The sequence below is a fragment of the Ictidomys tridecemlineatus genome, chromosome 6 (genome assembly GCF_052094955.1).
Source record: "Ictidomys tridecemlineatus isolate mIctTri1 chromosome 6, mIctTri1.hap1, whole genome shotgun sequence".
NCBI lineage: Eukaryota > Metazoa > Chordata > Mammalia > Rodentia > Sciuridae > Ictidomys > Ictidomys tridecemlineatus.
Window position 1 is genome coordinate 171854884 of NC_135482.1, and position 24613 is coordinate 171879496.

The following is a 24613-nucleotide window of genomic DNA, read 5'->3' on the forward strand; positions in this document are numbered from 1 at the left end:
AAATTTGGTTTAGTTAGCCTAATCATCATTTTCTTGGAGAAAGAAACAGCTGAAACTAAAACCTAAAGGAAAAATTTTAAAAAATTGTTCTCCCCCAAATTATGGGCCTACAGATTTCTCTTAGCATGTAGAAGTAACCGTGTCTGACCTCAAATTGCATCCAACAAAAATAGTTTTGCGTTGGTATCCCATTAGCTGGTAAAGAGTCATTGGGACAAAGGGTATAAGACATTTCAAGAAAATGATAACTCCAGACCAAGAGTAAGAAACTACCCCTAAATTGAAAAGTGATTTAACTTTGCCAAAAACTGGATTTTTTACCTACAAAAAGAAAAAAAAAACTGATTCAAAAGCATTTGATGAGACTGAGAGCACCACATCAACATAGCAGTCATATTTATACATCCTTGTTCATCGCAGCACTGTTCACCATAGCCAAAAAGTGAAGCAACCCAAGTGCCTGTGGATGGATGAATGGACTAACAAAATGGAGTGTGTACTTGCAGTGGAATGTTATTCATCCTTAAAAACAACAACAACAAAAAAAAAACCTTCTGACATATGCTCCAACCTGGATGACAGTTGAGAACCATATGCTAAGCAAAATAAACTAGACATTAAAGGAAAATATTGTATAATTACATGTGGAAGACCAACCTTGCACATGACTGGGTCACACTCCCAGGCTGGGTGCTGAGGCACTCAGTTGCAGAAATGTGGCAGAGCTTTCCCTACCCTTCTTGGGTGCGAGGGTCAGTGTCTTGTGCATGGGTGTGCCTTGCTACAGCCCCATAGGTGAAACTACGCTCACCTGTTCCTTTGTAATATAACCCCTTGCCCTGTTTAGGATAGAATCTTCCATGGAAGTGCCTTGTGTGTGTCCCCTTCTCTTACTGTGCCCTTGGGGGTGGCCTACCCAGCTGTCAGTCAACGTGCTGAGAGTGGACATCATGAAGATAGACTCAGCCCCCTGAAACCTGACCCCTTGCCTCATTTGAATAGCTTCTCCTCAATAAAAGGGGTCAGCGCGTGCTCTCAATCTCTCTTTCTGCGGACCCTTAAGGTCAGAGGAGCCGTCACAGCGACCCCAAAGAAAAAGGTATTTGTGTCTCTTGTGTGGTTATTTCGTGCAGCCCAATTTGCCCAGTTTAACTGGAGTGACCCCTGAGCATTTTAGTCGCTAACTGAAACCCGGCAATTACACTTAAACGAGGTACCTAAAACAGTACCAAATTCATAGAAATAGAAAGTAGAATAGTGGTTGCGGGGGCTAGGATAGGGGGACATGGGGAGTTCATATTTAATGGGTACAGAGTTTCATTTTGGGATGATAAAAACTTCTGAACATGGGTGATGGTGATGTTCACATAATTGCATGACTATACTTAAATATCACTGAACTGTGTATTTAAAATGTTTAAAATGGCACATTGTATATATTACCACAAAAATATGCTATTTTACAGCTGGTGTGTAGTTTAGTGGTAGAGCATGTGCTTAGCATACATTAAGCCTTGGGTTCAATTCCCAGCACCACACACCTGCATATGCATGTGGGGGGGTGGCGGGTATATATACAATTTTTGAATACCCCATACATCAAAAAATTAAAGCTATCAGTAGTATAGGTAAGTGTGACAAAGGAGTGGGCCTAGATATTTAAGTCAAAATACTATGGTATATTTGAATATATAATTTGAGGAGGTAGGATGGCCTTCCAAGAGTTAGATCTAAATTTTTCAAAATATAATTATGATTCTAAAGACATTTTTGTTTCTATCTTGTAAAAATAAATAATTGCTTATTTTTTCCCAGAACTTATCCTAAACAGTTCAGGAAAAAAAAATCTTTGTATGTTTGCATATTATCTATATGCTGAACTAAATCTGTAGTTTCAGAGACTAGACTAAGTTAGTTCTATGCTGTGTTTTCAAGAGTTTCTTGTGATTTCAGTGCTCCCTGAAAATACTGTAAGGTCTGTGAGTTGGAGGATCACATGGACTTCTTCAAAATCAGGTACAGAGTCCCTAGCATTGGACGTGGCTCTTAGATGCTCAATAAGTAGTTGCTGGATAAACGAGCAGGTATGTAGGGGTGATGGATCATGGTTTAAGAAAAGGTTAGAGCTAGATGGGCTTCATGACTCTGTCACTCCAATGAGAGGATATGCCCTGACATTTGTACCCTCACCAGAGACTACAGGATTTAGGGTGCTTTGCACACAGTACCTGGGGCGGCACAATCAATATAGAATGTCTAGCCATATTACCCCTCTCAAGTAAGTTTCAGGGATCTCTGGTTTAAATGAAGTGGGACTTTAAGACCTGAGCCTTCCTTTTCTTTGGAACCTCATGGAATATATGAATTTGCATTAGACTAAATTATCTTAAAGACTTTCTCTATTATACATCCACAATGAGGTTCTCCAGGCCATTCAGAAAATCCAGGAAAGATTCCAACTTCCATTCCAACTTTAAAATCCTCTAGCCCATGTCCCCATTAAGCTGCCCATTCAGATCTGCCTGATTGACATGGTTTGGAAGTTAAGACCTAGCCTAACAGATCTGATTGTTTAGAAGATTATAACCCCATTTTAATCGGAAATTGCCATATTTTTAATTTTGTAAAACATTGTGAACCAAACAAAACAAATCTGTGAGACAGAAATTTACTTGAATATATTAAAAGTCATTAAAAAAACCTTACAATACCTTCCTTTCTTTCTTAGATTGGTCTTCTCTTTCATTCTTTATTCTTCCATTCCCACGCTCCTTTCTTTCTTCCATAGTTGTTGAACAGCTACTATTTCCAAGGTCTATTTCTAGCATAAATCTTTTTTCTAGCATACACTATGTATTGTCTAAGTCAGGGGAAAACAGACTACATCAAATCAGAGTTTAGATCCTGGCAGAGTGAAAAAGAGACAGATAATAAACAAATTAATAAGATTGATTACTAATGCTACAGTTTGAACATGATTTATCCACACCAACATTCATATTGAGACTTGGTTCCCAATGCAATAGTATTAAGACATGATAGGACCTTTAAGAAGAATGGCTCCACAAAGGAATTAAAGTCATTTCACAGAAGTAGTGAGTTCTTTCTCTCATCAGACTGTATTGGTTACCCCAAGAATTGGTTGTTACAAAGCAAATCCATTCTTCATGTTTTGGCTCTTCTGCACACACCTGTTTGCCATTCCACATTCATCCTTAAGTTGAAGCAGCACAAGGTTCTTGTTGGTTCTATGCTCTTGGAATTCCCAGACTCCAGAACTATGAGCCAAAATAAACCTCCTTCCTTTATAAATTCTCCAGTCTCAAGCATTTTATTATAGCAACAGAAAAATAAATGGAGACAATTAGAATAAACATTGATAATTGCTTTGAAGAAAAATAAGGTCAGAAAGTCAAATGAGAAGAGGGGTAAGAAAGTGGTAAGGAGGAAAGCTTGGGGAAAGGCAGGTGTAGCCAGCATGGACCAAAAGTGGGCAGCAACTTGCTTTGATTCTTTTATGCCAAGAACCTCAACTTCTAATATGTTTCCCATTTCAAGCCTATTCTTGCAAGTTTCTCAGTGGGTCTTAAAGCCTGTGGTCTCAGCAGTCCAATTCCATCAACTCCTTGTGGTTGTTCCTATCCTGTACTCATATAGAAATTTACCAGCAACGTGCATTTGTGGTTTCATTCATTTATTAAATGTCTATGTTCCAGTTTTTACTTGGAATGATGGAGACTTGCATATGAAAACAACACAAACTTTGTTCCCCAAAGGTCAAGCATCTGGTACTGTGAAACAAAAATATGCAATAATGGCAAAATTGATGACACAAACTATCTCAGTGCTCGAAAAAAAATACAAGGGAGTGCAAATGAGTACAAGAAAAAGTAAATGAGGTGTCGTTCACTCCTATGTAGAGAGACAGGCTGGAACAGGTAGGGAGGGAAGAGACTAAGAATGTCTTAATTTGAGAACTTAGCAGTGATTTATAAATTCACCATTTATTATGGATTTACACATCATTAAACTTTGACTATTATACATGGACCTTGTGAACTGATATATTAGAATTGGTCATCAAAAAAATTCCATCAATTCTAGCCTATACATAGATTTCTCCTCTGAGGGAGCTATGCATTTTATCAGTTCTGATTTTAGTTGCATTAATACTTAGCCAGAATTTTGGTTCATGCAATTCAAAAGTTAATTGTTGTTTATATCCATCTACTATGGAATAATAACATTTAAATCTGAGTTAACCTCCCACTAATAATTACATTCTGAATTTAGAAAGCCATTAGGGATTAGGTCTGCTTATCCCATTAAAGTCAATTAAAGGAAAGAAGGATTCCTATTATTAACTTGTATTTCTAAAGCATTTGGAGTTGTAAAATGCCATGAAGTTACTTTGTGAACTGGGTTCTCAGCATTCCATCAGGGGGCAAGGGACAGGTCCGCCACCTCTTTCACAAAGAGAAACGAGTCACACCAAGAGATGTGGTTGGACAAGGGCCACAGGGCCAGGCATTGGGAAGGCAAGACAAGAAGTAACAAAATCTAAGGGTATTTTTCTTTTTATTTAAAATTAGCTACAGAAGACTTAGTGTTATGCAAAAATCAAACAGAAGTATTTCTAAAACCTATTTCTAAGTAAAATCATGAATGAGCCCAACAGCTTTTGCAACATGGCAGAATAGCTAAGAGAAATTTGTCTATTTTAATTTGCAGTGAGTTATATTTCAACCCTCCTTCTTTATCTTGCTCTATTGAATTTCTTGAGGCATGATTCACTTCCATAAAGTTCTCTCTTGTAGAGTATACAATTCAGAGATTTGGGCATAGTCCCCAAATGATGTTAATCAACACCACTAATTCCAAAGCATTTGCATCATCCTCCAAAGAAATCCACACCCACTAGTAGTCACTACCCTTCTCCTTCACCCAGCCCTGGCAACAGGTAATCTACTTTCTGTCTCCATGTGTTTGTCTTTTCTGCATATGTCATCTATGTGGAATCATGTATGTCATGTCATGTTGTGTCTGGTTTTTAATCACATTGCATAATGTCTTAGGTTTCATCCATGTTATAGCATGTACATCTTTCCTTCTCATGGTTGAATAATAATTTCCTTCTGAGAGTGTGTGTGTGTGTGTGTGTGTGTGTGTGTGTATACATGTAATTTAAACTTGAGTTAATGTTAAATTTTATGTGTACATATACACTATACATATACAGATGTGTATCACATTTTCATTATCAGTTCATGGACTGATGAACATTTGGATTGTTTCCACTTTTTTGGCCATTGTGAACATTCATGTACATATGTTTATGTGGGCATATCTTCTTTTAATTTCTTTATATATATTTAGACATAGAATTGTTGGGTTACGTGCTAACTTCCTATTTAACAAGACAGTCATTAAACCAATATTTATTTTGAACTTATTGTATTTCGGGTTCTGGCTTAGGGCTGGATATACCACAAATAGCAAATTCAGACGAGATTCATTTTTGGTATTTATATTGTAGTATAGCCAGAGAAATGACAAACAAGTAAATTATAAACTAGATAATTAAGGATTTTGTTAAGTGTCTTGAATAAGATGCAGAAGATGACATGATGGAAAGTATCTGGGGGCTACGGGTGGTGGAAACCTGCCAGTGACCGCCTCTCCAGGAGATCATACTTGAGCTTAGATCTGAAAGATGAGAAGCAGAGAGCTATTCAAAGCCCAGAGAAGGATATATCAGACCAACAACTATATATTTCAGATAACAACTAAAAGGACCCTTCACACAATTGTAAATGTGCAATAAATGTATGTTAGGTGAATTAGACCAAAACCCCCAAACAAATAAAATACAGAAACTGCAGTTTTACTAATTATCCAGAATCTAGATTATCTGGATTCTTGATAATTTGATCAAATTAGCTCTAAGTCTCATTCCAATAACTAAACAAAAACTGGTGTTCAGAAAGTACAAACAACTCAGTGGCTGGGATTTGGAGTAGGTCTTTTGTCTAGCTCTTAATTTTCTAAAGTGTAAGTCAAGTATACTGTGATGTTTTTATGGCCCCCTGCGCCTCTTTAATATACAGAGAAGGAAAATGAGGTTCAGGGAAGCTGTAAAGTGAAGGAACTAAATTCTATTTAGAGACTAATACATGGAAAACCTTGTGTATATGATGCCATTTTAATCCTTGCAATACTCTCTGTATTAAATAGTATTCTTCCTGTGTGGCAAATAGGAAAGAGAATTATCTGTCTTCCCCAGTCCAAGTATGGTAAGCAAGCGTTAGAGATAAGACTTGTCCCTAGAACTAGACCTGTCAACCCTGGAACCCACTGTAGGAGGTAGGAACAGACTTTCTTTCTTTCTTTCTTCCTTTCTTTCTTTCCTTTCTTTCTTTCTTTTCTTTCTTTCTTTCTTTCTTTCTTTCTTTCTTTTCTTTCTTTCTTTCTTTCTTTCTTTCTTTCTTTCTTTCTTTTCTTTCTTTCTTTCTTTCTTTCTTTCTTTCTTTCTTTCTTTCTTTCTTTCTTTCTTTCTTTCTTTCTTTCGTATTCATATAGGTACTTAGGGTAATTCATCTCATTCCACCATCTTTTTTACCCCCATGTCCCCTTTCTTCTCTCCCTCCCCTTTGCCCTATCTAGAGATCCTCTAATCTTCCCTTGCTCCCTGTCCCAACCCCACTATGAATTAGCCTCCTTATATCAGAGAAAACATTCAGCATTTGGTTTGGGGGATTAGCTAACCTCACTTATTCTCCAACTCCATCCATTTACCTGCAAATGTCATGATTTTATTCCTTTTTATTGCTGAGTGATATTCCATCATGTATATATACCACATTTTCTTTATCCATTCATCTACTGAGGGGCATCTAGGTTGGTTCCATAGTTTAACTATTATGAATTGTGCTGCAATAAACATTAATGTGTCTGTGTCCTTAAACTATATTACAGAGCAATAGTAACAAAACCACCGTGGTATTGGCACCAAAATAGACTGGTAGACCAGTGGTACAGAATAAAGGACACAGAGACTGACCCACATAATCACAGTTATCTTATATTAGACAAAGGTGCCAAAAACATACATCGGAGAAAAGATAGCCTCTTTAACAAATGGTGTTGGAAAAACTGGAAATCCATATGCAACAAAATGAAATTAAACACCTACCTCTCACCATGCACAAAAAATCAACACAAAGTGGACCAAGAATCTAGGAATTAAACCAGACACCCTGCATATAATAGAAGAAAAAGTAGGCCCAAACCTCCATTATATTGGATTAGGCCCCTACTTCCTTAATAAGAAAATATTAAAATAAAACTCATAAACTACTCTGTAAATTCTCAGCAGAGTAAGCCTTTAATAAGTAGCAGCTGTTTTTATTTTATTTCTGCAAGAATGCACAGTAGACAAAACCAGATTGTAAGTCTCCTGTATCCTAGAGCAGTGCACTTCTCATCACCCCAGGAGGCTGTATTTAAAAATAAATACATTCACTGAGTAACCCCATTAAGTATACAATAAAATGGAAATAACTAAGAATAGAAATAATGAAGAGAAATATCAGTTTACTTTCCACACATCAGAAAAAAAAAAAAAAAGGGTTTGGATCCTATTCTGAGGCTGAACTCTGTGGAACCCAGCCCTTTGCTAGCTCTTTCCCACTTACAGCTTCTTGGATGCATAATCACATGAGATGGGGACTCAACAGCCTAGATGTCAGGCTTGATGCACAAGGACCTTCAGGATAATGTCCTACTAATGCCATCGCCATTATTAGTATAAAAACACAGTTTAGGAACAGTAGAGGAGAGTGGGAATAGAGAAAAGATAGGTAATGGCTACCAAAATAGAGTCAGGAGGAACTGGTTCTATTGTTCCTGTGGTTCCATAGCCTAGGAGGAGTGTCTCTAGCCTACATCAATTTATGATATATTTCTAAATGGCTAGAAAAGAAGAGCCTGAAGGCTGCCAATACGTTAAAATATAAATGTTTGAGGAAATGAAAATTCTAGTTGCCCTGATTTGATCATTTTACATCGTATCAAGTTATCCTACATTCTACAAATATGTACAAATACGATGCTAATTAAATATTTTAATGTTAAAAATATATACTTAAGGGGGGATAGCAGAGGATAGGAGAGGCAGCAGAATACAACATACACAGTATCGCAATATGTAAAAACGTGGATGTGTAACCGATGTGATTCTGCAATATGTATACGGGGTAAAAATGGGAGTTCATAATCCGCTTGAATCAAATGTATGAAATATGATATGTCAAGAGCTATGTAATGTTTTGAACAACCAATAATAAAAAAGAAAAAAAATTATATATATATATATATATATATATATATATATATATATATATATATATATATACACTTAAGCATTTGAATAGTTTCACAAATCCATGGAGCCAAACTATGTAATGTAGGTCAAATGATTTATTTGGGATAGGGAGGAGGCAGGCATGAGAGGGGCCTTCTGAATGACCTCTGTTGACCTGAGCTACTAGACTCTAATCTAGAACATGACAATTTTGCACTAATTGGCAAAAAGCACACCATGGGAGCTTTTTTTTTTTTTTCTGTTTTGTTTAATTTTGTTGTTGTTGTTGTCAGTGGACCTTTATTTTATTTATTTATATGCGGTGCTGAGAATCAAACACATGCTAGGCAAGTGCTCTACCACTCAGCCACAACCCCTGCCCTGGGAGCTATTTCTTAAAACATAAATGTTGGATATATTTTTTATACACTAAAGCAAATTACAAAGATTGCTTGAATAGTAACCGAGGTAAATATTTTTTGAGGTGAAATTCTTTGAGTCCTGTGAGACATGGATAAAAAGAAAAACATATTTTGAATTTCTGTTGATTTCACCTTTTCCCAAGGAGATCAAATCCTTTTGCACGAGATTGAATCCTTCTGAGGAGATATAAACAAGATCCCTTTTGCAACTGTAAACATCAAAGTTAAGAAGGGCCTGGTCCAACATCTGTGAAATGCAGATATATTTTTAATTAATGTCTTGGAACTGGTACAAAACTTCCTTAGAGAGACATTTTACACTAAAATTTTCATTTTCTACTTTAGGTGAGCCACACATTTCTCTACAATTTTGAAATACAAAATGAAAATCCACCATGTGTGAAGCATTTTCTTTAATATCATTCCTTACAATTGAATTTATTTGTTCATGAAATATTACTCTTTCAAAGTCTTATTTAAAAGTTAATAAATAAATGAGATGTTATATTTTATGACACTCTTTAGTTGTTAAAGTCATTTTGAATATAACATTTCATTGTTTTGAATTCAGGGAGAATATAACCTCTTAACACTCCCTCCCACAGGCTAACTAGAATTTTGGATACTTGATCTAAAGGTCGCTTAAAAACAAAAATGGAACTCGTGCAATTTCAAAGCTGAAAAATGATGGCTTTCATATCCGTGTTTCATCCCTATTGCAAAAGCAGAAACCTTTGTGTGGCAACACAAACTAACCAAAAATAGTCCCCAGAGGCACAGTACCTGATTTTTCCCATGGCTGAGGTCCTCAGAAGCCAAAACAGGTGCTAAGCAGCCCATAGCCAAGCAGTGTGGGCGTTTGCAGAATTTGGGGGGATCCTTAGATTCCTTTCTCCTAAATCCATGAGTGTTTAAAGTACTTTTCTCCACGTAGCTGCTGTACCCAGGGGCAGAACTTTTTTTCCCTATAGGAGGATGACTGAGAGAAAGATGGAAAAAGAAAACAAAAGAGCAACAGGATATTTATTTCACTATGTCACATTTTTCTATTGTGTATGGGTAGCATGGAGCGCATTCTTCTCAGCCTCTGAAGAAAATGAGCTGGGTAAGGAGCAGCTGTATTCTGCTGTAGTTATTCAGTAACAAAGAACAGGACAGAGCAGGCAGTCGAGTGTACACTTGGGACGTGGTCTCTTTGTGTGTACAGAGTCATCGTATGAGGTTTTATTTTTGTGCTTGGACTTCCTTGGATTAACCAATTTTACATTTGCTTTGATAAGCTTTTTATTCATTTAAAAAATCATTACTGTCTCTCTGACAACAGCTGGTGTCCATTATTACTCAGATGTGTGTTTCTGTGTAATATCCTCCAGCTGGAAAAGTCACAGAATTCTCAATTAACTGCAAGAGTTGGCAGAAGGGAAAGAAAAGGGAAACTCCCCTCTGCAATGCTGCTGCTGGTACATGCAAATAAGGTCCATCCTGTGTGATACTGGGCTTCAGAGGAAGTTCACTGTCCTGCAACCCTGGTGGGCATCCCCATGAGCAAAGTTTTGTACACTTCAAACCTAGTCCCCAGGGCAAGTGAAATGCCATTTGCTTCTAGTCTTAGGACACAGAACAGAGGCCAACTGTACACTTCATGTTGCTAAACAATAAAATGTTTTCCATGATACCAAGTTTCTAAACAGATAACCCCATGACACTGCAGTTTCTCCAGTGCTATAACTGATGAGTTATATTAATAGCCTCTGTCCTCTTCCCACTACACAGTTTAAAGAGAACCTGCTCACAATGAGGAAAGTTGAAATCCTTATATCAATTATCCATTTCCATATAACAAAATGCCCACAATTTTGTGACTTAAACACACTATTCCACTGCTAACAATTCTGTGAGTTGGCAACGTGGGCTAAGTTCATTTGGGTGATTCTTCTGATGCTGCTCATGCCTGGGGTCACCTGCAGATATAGTCATCTGATGACCTGGTTACAAGTGGATTGTCCAACTCAAATCACATGACAACTGATGCTGGCTGTTAGCTAGGCCTTTCTCTTCTTGTGGACTCAAATCCTCAAAGAGGCTAAGGAAGGCTTCCAAACATGGAAGTCTCAGAATTGCAAGATGACAGAAAGGGAAGCATCTTAAGGCAGATGCTTGAAGATATCCCAGATTCACTTCTGCCCCAGTCTGTTAGTCAATGTAGTCACCATAACCCCAAAGAGTCAAGTAGAAGGGAGGTAGCCTCCACCTGCTAATGGGAGGAATGGCAAGGTCACATTGCAAAGGACAGATGCATCCATCTTTGTAAGAAATCTACCACAAGGAACTGCTAGCAAGGTATTTGTCATAAAGCCATGCCAACTTACATCCAGAAAGAAAATTTCCATGTGTTTGTTTGCTATTTCTTATTTGCAGTATTTATTCTCTTAACTATGTAAATGGAAATCTATCCTATCTACATTGTTATAGTGGAGCCTCCTGGACAGTTGAGTGTCATTATTCTTAGAAAAGTCCATATTGGAGCTGCTGCGAATAGCATAGAGAACAATGAACAATGTCCACCTCTGAAGTAACTTGGCGTTCGTTCTGTTACTCAGGCAATGTAACAGGTACCACAGATGTCTTCAATGACCTTTTGGTTAGGAAATAACTGTTCCTTCCTTTTCTTATTTCCTTGGAAGATTTTTTCAGTTTGACCTCAAGAACAGTTCAGGCATCAGATGGAGAGGTCTCCTGAGTTCTTGTTTCTATTAGATCTAAATGGAGACAATGGCTATTCTCCAGACTGTCCAGGGAGATTTCCTGGGAGGAATGGAACATTCCAGGAGGCACATTCATTGTTTTAGTTACCCTTTTTTTTAGAACACTCACTCAAGCTGCCTCAAGTAGTTGCTAATGCGTTTTTGTTTTGTTTTGTCAATTATAAGCTTGAAATAAAAGAACAGCTGTAACTGGAAGCTGTTAGCTGTCAACTCTAGGAATTGATCTCTTTCATTCTTTCATGGCTCAATGATGCCTTTCCCTCCCTCATCATCTGTCTCTGTCTCTTCTCTAATAGTCTTCTCAGAGTCATTTGAGCAGGGTTACATTGCACCGGCATGTGGAGCACTTTCACATCACTGCCTATGCAATGGGACTCCCCAGAGCTCTTCCTTCCAGTACATAGTTTTTGCTCACGTGTACTAATTGTCATTTATTGAACACTTACTATGCACTAGGCATGGTACTAAAGGCTGTGCAAAAATTATCTGCATTAATTCCAACAACAACCCAATGACAACACATATATCATTTCCCCCATTTTATTTTAGTTTTGGTCCCGGGCATTGAACTCAGGGGCACTTGACCACTGAGCCACATCCCCAGCCTGATTTTGTATTTTTTTTTTTATGTAGAGACAGGGTCCCACTGAGTTGCTTAGTGCCTCGATGTTGCTGAGGCTGCCTTTGAACTGGTGATTCTCCTGTCTCAGCCTCCTGAGCTGCTGGGACTGCAGGAGTGCGCCCCCGTACCCAGCTCATTTCCCCCATTTTACAGATGAAGAAATTGAGGTTAGAAAGGGCCTAATCTCATTCCAAGTTACACCCTAGGAAATGGCCAGACTAGAATTGAATTCAGTACTCTTCCTTTTGGCCTTCTTCAGTGCTCCTTTACAACCAGGACTTGCACTTGGTGGGCCCTCAGTGTTCTAGCTTCTCCACCTGCTGACTCAGTTCCTGTCTTTAGGCCAAAGTCGCTGATTGGGAGTTTCCCTGTTTTCTCAGAACTTTTGCTAAAGCCTCAAAACTGAAGCTAACCAGTATTATGCATCCCCAAATCTTTAAGGAGAAGGAGCACATTCATTCTCCCTTCAGCCCTAAGCAGTGAGCAAACTGGTCTTTGGAGCCTTATCCCATGTCCACATGCAACATCTCTTAAGAGGAAGACTAGAATTTATTGGGGGGGAGGTGAGAGAGTTTGGAGAGTTCATGGATGCAAAAGGGCAGCTTGAATTAGGAAAGTTGTTGGGACAAGCGTACAGTGTGAACTGCTCACCAACCCCTTAAACTACGTGCAAGATACACTGGCCACCCTAGCCCCAGGTGGAGGTGGCTGAACTGTAGAATCAGGGGCAAAGCTGCCATATCCACTGGGTGTACAGCAGGAGAATTCTTGAAAGAAATTTCTTGAGAAATTTTTTCCTTTCTGTACCTCATGAAGGAGCATTTTCAGCATATATTTCTCCATTCACATTCCCAAGAGAAGGTCTCAGCCCTATCTTTATTCTGGGCCACATTGTGAATTGTTCGCCCCTGTCCAGTCAGCTGTGGCCAGGACATGGTCAAGTAGAATCGAGAAAGAGGCCTGAAGGTCGTCCTTTTGCAGTGAAACTTCTCTTGTGGAGTTTTGTTAACAAAATAGGCAAATACTCAGCATTCTTTCAGGCTCTCTGGACTGCCATCTGTGTCTGAAAGAGTCGTGTGTATCTGGTGCGTGCATGCCATTTGAAGAGCTCTACTCATTTTCCTGGCATTTAAAAGAATCTCAAGGTACAGCAGTACTTGTTCTATGTGGACACATAGTGAGAACTTTTAGAGCTTCCCCTCTTCAGCCAGATGGAAACAGATCCATCTCTTCCCAGTCCTCAGCACAGAGCAGGTGCTTAATACCAATATTTATTCTCTGTTAGCTTTGTCTTTGTATGTGAGGTCTTGCTTCAGTCCAAACCTGGCCTTCCTTGATCTCAGCTTTATTTATTCTGAAACAAGGAAGGAGCTTTATTTGTTTGTTCCCAGGGTTCCCCTGCAGTATCCAGGGACCCTACAGCCTTCTCTCCCCTGCCATCTGGTCCCTGGGATACTGGAGTTGCCAGATGTTACTAAATCTCACCTGGGCCACTAATTGGCTGTGTGACTCAGGGCAGGTTATTTAAGGTCTCTGAGCTTCAGTTGATTCACTGTTGAAAGGGGTTCTGTGCTGTCACCTCACAGAGTTGTTTGAAAGGCTGGTGAATAAAAACCAGTTCCTCAGGCTGCCTGCAGAGCACCAGTGAGTGGTTCTTTTGGGTAACTTGCCCCGCAATCTCCTCTCCGACTCCACTACCTATCAGTGAACTTCTCTATTAACTTGTTCAACTGGGCTCTAAGCAGCCGTCTCTACATTATTAATCATAGTTTCTGCCTTTCATATTTGCTAAATCCAGCTGTTGATTTTTTTGAGCTCTAATTTTATTCACAGTCTCTAATTCTCACCCTCTAGATAGTTATTCTTCTCTCTGTAACTACTAAAAAGTAAAAATAAAAAGACTGTTCCACCATCATTCATTCATTCTGTCATTCTTCTCCCCCAAGAGTATTCACAAGAGGGTGCACTCTACTGGGTATTGAGCTGAACTTTTTCAGAAGGATGACAAGAAAGGACAGAAAAGAAGGGGCAAAGATGAAAAAGACAAATTATAGTTTTCAAAGAGCCTAGAGCCTAGCATAGGCACAATCATTGGTAGGTGATGGCCATATCTATCCTTGTTATGTAATAGCTGTATCTCAAAATTAACTCTTAGAGTCCATATTTCTTTTTTCCTTTGCATATGAACATGATAAAAATTTCACAGTCCTGTTCATTTCTGTTCCAATAGCTTGTTTCTGACACAGCAGGTTTTTGTTACCAAAAATTACAAGATTGAGGAACTCAATTTTCTGAAATTTTATTTCCTTATTTCTATAAGAGGGAATAATAATCAGTATCTCAAGGCTTTTTCTGAAAATTCAATAACAGAAAACAAGCATCGAGAATGGTTTTAAAAATACAGTACATACTCAATATTGAGTTTGGGACATGCTTACATTTCTTTTTATTCTTAAATACCAGTTCTTTATTAGAAATTTTACAAATGTTTTAAACATTTCAAAATTCTGTTGTCCTTTTAAGAAAATGTATTTTATATATATATATAATTTTTAAATTTTTTATTCTAATTTTTAATGTATGACATCAGAATGTATTAAAATTCACATTACACATTTAGAGCACATTTTTTCATGTCTCTGGTTGTACACAAAGTACAGTCATACCATTTATGTATTCATACAGGCACTTAGGGTAATGATGTACATCTTATTCCACTGTCTTTCCTACCCCCATGTCCCTTCCCTTTCCCTACCTCCCCTTTGCTCTATCTAGAGTTCATCTAATCCACCTATGCTTCCCCTGAACCCCATTATGAATCAGCCTCCTTATATCAGAGAAAAGATTTGGCATTTGGTTTTTTGAGATTGGCTAACTTCACTTAGCATTATATTCTCTAACTCCATCCATTTACCTGCAAATGCTATGATTTTATTCTCTTTTAATGCTAAATAGTATGCCATTGTGTATATATACCACATTTTCTTTATCAATTCATCTACTGAAGGGCATCTAGGTTGACTCCACAGTTTAGCTATTGTGAATTGTGCTGCTATAAACATTGATGTGGCTGTGTACCTGTAGTATGCTGTTTTTAAGTCCTTTGGTTATAGACCAAGGAGAGGGATAGGTCGGTCAAATGATGGTTCCATTCCCAGTTTTCCAAGGAACCTCCATATTGCTTTCCAAATCAGTTGCACCAATTTGCATTCCCACCAACAATGTATGAGTGTGCCCTTTTCCCCCACATCCTTGCCAACACTTATTATTGTTTATCTTCTTAATAGCTGCCATTCTGACTGGAGTGAGATGAAATCTTAGAGTAGTTTTGATTTGAATTTCTGTAATTGCTAGAGATGTTGAACGTTTTTTCATATATTTGTTGATTGATTATATGTTATCTTCTCAGAGGTGTCTGTTCAGTTTTTTGGCCCATTTATTGATTGGGCTATTTGGTTTTTTGGTATTTAGTTTTTTGAGTTCTTTATATACCCTAGATATTAGTGCTCTCTCTGATGTGCAGGTGGTAAAATTTTGCCCCCAAGCTGTAGGCTCTCTATTCATTTCACTAATTGTTTCTTTTGCTGAGAAGAAGCTTTTTAGTTTTAATCCATCCCGTTTATTGGTTCTTGATTTTAATTCTTGTGCTATAGAAATCTTATTAAGGAAAGTGGGGCCTAATCTGACATGATGTAGATTCGGGCCTACTTTTTCTCCTATTAGGCACAGTGTCTTTGTTTTAATTCCTACGACCTTGATCCACATTGAGTTTTGTGCATGGTGAGAGAGAAGGGGCTTAATTTCATTTTGTTGCATATGGATTTCCAGTTTTCCCAGCACCATTTGTTGAAGAGGCCATCTTTTCTCCTATGTATATTTTTGGCACCTTTATCTAATATAAGATAACTGTAATTATGTGGGTCAGTCTCTGTGTCCTCTATTCTGTACCATTGGTCCACCAGTCTTTTTTGGTGCCAAAATCATAGTTTTTCTTACTATTGCTCTGTAGTATAGTTTAGGGTCTGGTATATTAAAGCCACCTGCTTCACTCCTCTTGCTAAGGATTGCTTTAGCTATTCTGGGTCTCTTATTTTTTCAGATGAATTTCATGATTTCTTTTTCTATTTCTATGAGGAGTGTCATACAAATTTTGATTGGACTTGCATTAAATCTGTATAGTGCTATTGGTACTATGGCCATTTTGACAATATTAATTTCGACTATCCAAGATCAAGGGAGATCTTTCCATCTTCTAATGTCTTCTTTAATTTCTTTCTTTAACATTCTGTAATTTTCATTGTAGAGGCACATTTTTCATTAAGCTGATTCCCAGGTATTTTTTTTTTTCTTTTTGATGCTGTTGTAAATAGGGAAGTTTTTCTTGTTTCTCTTTCAGAGGACTTGTCACTGATATACAGAAATGCCATTGATTTATGGGTATTGATTTTATATCCTGCTACTTTGCTGAACTCATTTGCTAGTTCTAGAAGTTTGCTGGTGGAATTTTTTGGGGTCTTCTAGGTATAGAATCTAACCATCAGCAAATAGTGCTAATTTGAGTTCTTCTTTTCCTATTCATATCCCTTTAATTTCTTTCATCTGTGTAATTGCTCTGGCCAGTTTCAAGAACTATGTTAAATAGAAGTGGTGAAAGAGGGCATCCCTGTCTTGTTCCAGTTTTTAGAGGGAATGCTTTCAATTTTTCCCCATTGAGAATGATGTTGTTCTGGGACTTAGCATAGATAGCTTTTACCATGTTGAGATAGGTTCCTGTTACCCTAGTTTTTTTAGTGTTTTGAACATGAAGGGGTGCCGTATTTTGTTGAATGCTTTTTCTGCATCGATTGAGATGATCATCTGAGTCTTATCTTTGAGTCTATTGATGTGATGAATTACGTTTATTGATTTCCTTATGTTGAACCAACCTTGCATCCCTGAGATAAATCCCACTTGATCATGGTGCATGGTCTTTTTGATATGTTTTTGTATTTGATTTGCCAGAATTTTATTAAGAATTTTTGCATCTATGTTCATTAGAGATATTGGTCTGAAGTTTTCTTGCTTTGATGTAACTTTGCCTGGTTTGGGACTCAGGGTGATACTGGCCTCATAGAATGAGTTTGGCAGTGCTTCTTCTTTCTATATTTCGTGAAATAATTTGAGGAGTTTTGGTATTAGTTCTTCATTAAAGGTCTTGTAGAACTCAGCTGGGTATCCATCTGTTCCTGGGCTTTTCTTGGTGGGTAGGCTTCTGATGATATCTTCTATTTCATCGTTTGAAATTGATCTGTTTAAATATCATCTTGATTCAATTTGGGCGAATTAGATGACTCTAGAAATTTTTCGATGCCTTCAATATTTTCTATTGTGTTGGATTACAAGTTTTCAAAATATTTTCTTCTAATTATCTTTTGTATTTCTATAGTATCTGTTGTGATATTTCCTTTTTCATCACATATGTTAGTGATTTGAGTTTTCTCTCTCCTTCTCTTCATTAATATGGCTAAGGGTTTGTCAATTTTATTTATTTTTTCAAAGAACTGACTTTTTGTTTTGTTAATTTTTCAATTGTTTCTTTTCTTTCGATTTCATTGATTTTAATTATTTCCTGTCTTCTACTACTTTTGATGTTGATATGTTCTTCTTTTTCTAGTGCTTTTAGATGTAAAGGTAGGTCATTTATTTGTTGACTTTTTTTTTAAGGAATGAACTCTATGCAATGACGTTTCCTCTTCGTACTGCCTTCATAGTGTCCCAGAGATTTCAATATATTGTATCAGTGTTCTCATTTACCTCTAAGAATTTTTTAATCTCCTCCTTGAGGTCTTTTGCAACCCATTGTTCATTCATTAGCGTATTATTTAGTCTCCAGGTGTTGGAGTAGCTTTTATTTTTTATCTTATCATTGTTTTCTAATTTCATTCCATTATGATCTGATACAATGCAGGGTAGTATTGATACTTTTTTTCTATTTGTTAAGAGTTGCTTAGTGGCATAATATATGGTCTACTTTAGAGAAGGATCCATGTGCTGCTGAGAAGAATGTGTATTCACTCGTTGAAGGATGAAGTATTGTATATATGTCCATTAAGTCTAAGTTATTGATTGTATTATTGAGTTGTATAGTTTCTTTGTTCAGCTTTTGTTTGAAAGATATATCCAGTGATGAAAGAGGTGTGTGAAAGTCACCCAGAAATATTATGCTGTGGTCTATTTGACTCTTGAACTTGAGAAGAGTTTATTTGATGAATAAATAAATAGATGCTCCATTGTTTTGGGGGCATATATGTTTATAATTGTTGTAACTTGTTGGTGTATAGTTCTCTTGAGCAGTATGTATTGTCCTTCTTTATCCCTTTTGATTAACTTTAGCTTGAAGTCTACTTTATTTAAATGAGTATGGAAACCCTTGCTTGCTTCTGAAGTCCATGTGAGTGGTATATTTCCCAACCTTTCACCTTCAGTCTGTGGATATCTTTTCCTATGAGATGAGTCTCTTGGAGGCAGCATATTGTTGGGTCTTTTTTTTTTTTTAAATCCAATCTGCTAGTCTATGTCTTTTGATTGGTAAGTTTAGGCCATTAACATTCAAGGTTATTATTGAGACATGATTTGTATTCTCAGCCATTTTTGTTAATTTTTGGTATTTAACTTGACTTGGTTTCTCATTTGATTCATTTTTCCCTTAATGAAATATCTCTCTCTTTTGATTTTTATTATTGTTTTTCATTTCCTCTTCATGGGATATTTTGTCAAGGATATTCTCTAGTGCAAGTTTTGTAGTTGTTAATTCTTTTAACTTTTGTTTATCATGGAAGGTTTTCATTTCATTATCAAATCTAAAACTTAATTTTTCTGGATATAAGATTCTTGGTTGGCATCCATTTTCTTACAGAGCTTGATGTATGGTGTTCCAGGATCTTCTGGTTTGAGGGTCTTGGTTGAAAAATCTGCTGAGATACAAATTGGTCTCCCTCTATATGTAATCTGATTCCTCTTTCTTGTGGCCTTTAAGATTCTATCCTTACTCTATATGCTAGGCATTTTCATTTTAATGTGCCTTGGTGTAGATGTGTTGTAATTTTTGATATTTGATTTCCTGTAAGCCTCTTGTATTTGATTTTCCAATTCATTCTTCATGCTTGGGAAATTTTCTGATATTATCTCATTGAAGAGATAGTGCATTCCTTTGGTTTGAAACTCTGTGCCTCCCTCTATCCCAATAACTCTTAGATTTGGTCTTTTGATGCTATTCCATAATTCTTGGATGTTCTGCTCATGGTTCCTTACCATCTTCACTGTGTGGTCAATTTCATTTTCCAGATTGTATACTTTATCTTCATTATCTGAAGTTCTGTCTTCCAAGTGATCTAGTCTGTTGGTGATGCTTTCTATTGGTTTATTATTTCCTTCATTTCAAGGATTTCTGACTTTTTTTTTTTGGAGTCTCTCTTTCTTGAAGTATATTTTTCTATCTGTATTTGCTCTCTTCTCTCTTTGTTGGAGTGATCAGTTTTTGCCTGTATTTGCTCATTTAGGTCATTCTTTAACTCACAGATCATTTTAATAATGAACATTCTGAACTCCTTCTCTGATGTTTCATCAACTTTGCTGTCCATGGGTCTATAATTGTAGTATCCTGGTTTGTTTGGGGCACTTTCCTCCCTTGTTTTTTCATGTTGTCTATGTGTCTTCCTTTCTTGTAGTGTGGATCTAGGATATTATAATTTCTACCCTATAATCTTGTAGTATCCCTACAGATTATTTGTACCTCACCTTGATGTTGGGCTTCCAGACCCTGCAGGTGTCCCTGGATGTATGCTACTGCAACTAAAAGTGGTGGTGGCAATGATGGAGGTATCCAGAGATAAATGGAGATGTCCCAGGATGGATGCAACATCTTTCAGAGATCACACTGAAAGGGTGGACCTTACACTGTCTTTGGAATGCCTGCTCCAAGATGCAGCCATTTCTAGGCCATATCTGTTGTCAAAAGGTAGAGACTACTGTGCAGGGAAGGCTAAGGTGATGTCTGCAGTGTCCCAAGAAGGAAATGGGTTAGGCCTGGGCTCCCTGAGGGGGTGGGGGAGTTAGGACTGGGACCTACCCTGGGTCTGGGTCCTGCATTGAGCTCTGGTGGGAGGAATGGACCCAGGACTACCCTAGGCCTGGGTCCTCTGAAGATTGGTGTAGGCAGATATGGGCCAGGCCTGAACTCAGGCGTGGGTCTCATGCTTGCATTTCTTAATAAGGGGGATAAAAAGAAAAACAATGTATTTTCTTCATCCCTCAGCAAAAAAAAAAAAAAAAAAAGCATTCATTTCCCATTTCCACTTCTCTTACTATAAAACTTAGATCTGTCACAACCAGCAGACCCAGATATATATTGTCTTCAGAAGCCTTCCTCCAATCATAATTCTGAGTAGGTTTTAAGCCTGCTTGAAACCTAAGGATCTGCTGTTTGAATAGCCTCATGAGTAATGGACAGGATGAGATTTATTTGAAAAATAAGAAATAAGGAAGCCATCTGCCAAAGCCATGATTAAATGCATAGACTCTGGTCTTTTGTGCTGAGTTAGAGAAAGCAGGGTTGCAGGTTTCCAATGAAACACTGAATGAAATTGCCAAGCTGGAAGGAAAGTAGAAGGGGAAGGAGCTATCATCCTGGCTATTTTCCTTAGTGATTCATAATACATTAACACCCTCATTTGCATGGCTATTAGAGGTTATTTATATTCTAATTACAGGCTATCTGAATATTGCATTTATATTCTAATTGCAGGATTTAGGGAAAGCTCATTTGTTTCCAAGAGGTGATTGTGGCTTAAGCAAAAAGAAATGTGTAGGTTGTTCAGGAGCCCCAGGCATACCCAGTGGATAGAGATCGAAATGAGAAACAAAATCCACTGACCCTATGGGCCTATCTGGGAACAATTAGACAGAAGCATAGAAAAGGGAGTAGCTTTAATTTCAGTTGAAAGTAGTAAAACATGGTGGATTGTACAAAAGCTTTAGGAAACAGCATTATGACCTACCATTCCTTAATCACTCTCCCCCAAGCAAGGCCTTTTTATTTTCAGAAGGGGAAAAAATCAAAACCACCCTCAAATTAGTGCTTCAGAAAAAACTATTTTTAGCTCTTTGACTGGACTGGGTAACTGCATTTTCACTGACTATGTTAATCTTCTCTACAGAGCCTCAGACCTCAGAGAAAATTTTAAGTTCAATCTGGGAAGTACAGTACTGGACCTCACAAGTATTAACTGCGCCATTTTTAAAAGCATGTCAACGCCTCCTTGGCTTTATCCAGGAAATTCCCTGGATAAATAATTCCTTTTAGTCTTCTTCTTTTTTCCTTCCTTTCCTGTATCCCACTGAGTATATAATTCAAAGCAGATAAACAAAAAGAACTGGATAATAAATTGGGAGATACATGTTAGAGATTTGCCTTGGCTACTCATTAGATAGGTAACTCCGGACAAGTTTCATTAGGAAGTCACCTCTACCTATTCTCTCCCCTGGGAAGCTGGATCATTTTGTTCTTTGTGCTACCATGGTGGTACCTACTTGGAATTTTGCTATGGTGCAATGACTCGCTTACAAATTCATTTTCTTTTACCATTCAGGAGTTTCTTGGAGGCAGGAGTTTTATTTTCCTATATCTAGTAAATTTCATGAGGGCAAAGACTCTGGCTACTTTTGTGCAATTTTGAATTCTCTGTTCGTGGGACAGCCCTGGCACATAGCAGATGCTTAAGGACATGGAGCAGTCTTTCCCCAAGCCAACATGGTCTTGGTCTAGGAATCGCCATGACTGAGCTCCATTCTAATGCGAAGCCTCTCTGACCTCTCTATCTTCCAGTGGCTGCCTTGGAATCAGTCTTCATGTCTCCATTGTATTCTCCTTTCACTCTTTGTAGCATTTATCATCATCTGGCTTTACAGAATTTTCTCACCTGTTTCTTTCTTCGTTTTTTCTCTTCTACCTCCGACTGCATGAGAGTCAGGACTTTTCAGTTTTGTCCGCTGTTTTAACTTTAACATCTAGAAGCATGTGTGGTTCACCGTATCTGCAGAATGAGTGAATCCATCAACTCAGGAGCTGACAAGAGTTTGCACAGGTCCAATCCAAACACAATCTATAATCTCCGAGTTTAGGAAAAGAAAAATGATTCCCTCTCACAGAACATGGGAGACATGTGACCTTCGTGAGAATCTAAGGTAAAGGTCTTTAGAGGCATGATGATGACTTACTTGCTGCCTGTGCTCCATGTGGCATGTACTTATTGACAAGGTCATCATTTAGCAGCCATGGGAGGCCTTGTGTATTTCAGTCTTAGTATTTTATAAACACATAACAAATGCGTATGTGCAATATCTGCATATCAAATTTGGATATTTTTAATATTTCACTTGATTATTACTACTTTGCTATCTCATTATCTCTACAATTCTATCTTGATTTTTCTGGAGAATAAGATTATACGGGGATACTTAAGAGTCAATCATAGTACAAGCTGGTTGGATAGAATATAATATCAACTATTTGGGCAGTGCTAACCTGATAGAATTTCCTCAGATCTGAATAATTTCTTAAGTATTCTGAATAAATGAGCTTCTACTCTGTATATTTTGGTCCATATTTCTGTTGCTCTCACAATATAGCTGAGGCTGGGTCATTGACAAAGGAAAATGATTTATCTTAGCTCTCAATTCATTTTGAGACAGGGAAACCTAAGAGCCTGGTATCAGCATCTGCTCAGCTTCTGCTGGGGGTCTCTTGAGGTATCATGTCACAGTGGAGAGGTAGAAAGGGGAAGTGGGCAAGCACAGATGGAGCAAATGTGTGAGAGAGAAGAAGGGGAGGTGCCAGGCTCACCTCCTAACAACCTGCTCTGAGAGAACTAATCCATCCCAGAGGAACTAATTAATGTCTTCATGAGGACAAAGCCCCTGTGGCAACGTAACTACCACTTAAAGGCTCTGCCTTCTATTACTGCCATATCAGGAATAAAATTACCACATGAAGTTTTGGTGCAGACAAACCATATCCATACCATAGCATTTATTTAGGACAGCAACGTTTGTGTGTACAGTTGTTTTCCAGATTTGTTCTAAAAACCATGGAAGAACAACCAAACCTCATTTATTTCACACTGAATTTCTAAATATAAAGATCAAAAGAGGGTAACATATACAAACACATACACAAAGCAACACAAATTTTTTCAATCTCGTGAGAACTTGCTAAATGGACTTGACAATGAGAAATATGAGGGAAAGTCATTAGAAGTCAAAAAAATGTTTAGCTAAATGCATAAATGAATGAATGAAAATATCACTACAGATTTGGTTAGAAGTTGAGCAAGTTTGAAAACAAAATTAAAAAAAACAGTATAGCAGTAGGGTTGAAGCAAATTAAACTACGATTTAAAGATCTCTACACTGCTGAGTTGAATAGCGGATGTTTCATGCATTATGTTTTTCAACTTGTTAATAAAATTGACTCTGCAAGAATTAGAATTCTAAACTCAGATATACTTTAGGTTTCCTGTGAATCTTCCATAGCAATGCAATTGAAATCAATTCAACTCATGTTTTTTAAAATTACTTTTTGAAAGCAAATTATCTAGGTTACCATGTTATAGCTTCTATATGATAAAATGTGCAGGCTTATTAGAAACTGTCTTTTGATCTTTGACAAAGACCCATAATTACCCGAGCCTTTGAATGAGCTGTAAATTCATAAGCGAGTACAAATTTTCAGTAGAAAATGCCATGCTAGTTGAAAGTTTGATCACAGGTTGTTTAATGCAGAGTGGTGAGACCCTGAAATGAGTTGCCAGTGCATTTAGGAAGAATTCAGAATTATGTTAATATTCTAAGCTTTCCAGTTAGACAACAGAAACTAATCATTTTCCAGAGGACTTTGTCTGAAATACCTTTTTGTTACTTACCCTACTTACAACATAGTTTGTTCTCATTTATAGCTTGGGACAGAAGATAGCACTTGGAGGTGTGAGCCATGGAAATATAACATATTCTCTAAAATATAAGTGAGTTCTATTCCCAATAATCTGGTGGTAAATTCAGAAGCCTTGCCTTTCCTTCAGGTCACCCGGTGTGTTTAATGACAGTTATGAACAAGCCGGGCATCGTGGCACACACCTCGAATCCCAGCAGCTTGGAGAGCTCAGGTAAGAGCATTGAGAGTTCAAAGACAGCCTCAGCAACTTAGCATGGCCCTAAGTAATTTAGCAAGACTCTGTCTCAAAACATAAAAAGGGATGGGAATGTGACTCGGTGGTTAAGTGCCTGTGGGCTCAATCCCTGGTACAAAAAAAAAAAAAAAAAAGAGTCAAAACAGACATTGAAGTCATACTCTATAAGGTCCCACTTGAGTTTACTAGTAGTAAGACATGGATTAGTTATTTAATATCTC

At 37.5% G+C, this 24613-nt stretch overlaps 1 protein-coding gene across 3 annotated transcripts in view; it reads left to right on the plus strand.

Annotated features, from left to right (window-relative positions):
* Positions 1–24613, plus strand: part of Stard13 (StAR related lipid transfer domain containing 13) — a 473503-nt gene that overhangs the window by 12458 nt on the left and 436432 nt on the right. The window contains exon 2 of one of the 3 annotated variants that reach the window (XM_078016122.1): positions 24285–24368. The exons of the other annotated variants lie outside the window; for them this stretch is intronic. The gene's annotated coding sequence lies outside the window, so the exon portion shown is untranslated. The remainder of the gene's footprint in view (positions 1–24284; positions 24369–24613) is intronic. 3 annotated transcript variants of the gene reach the window in all.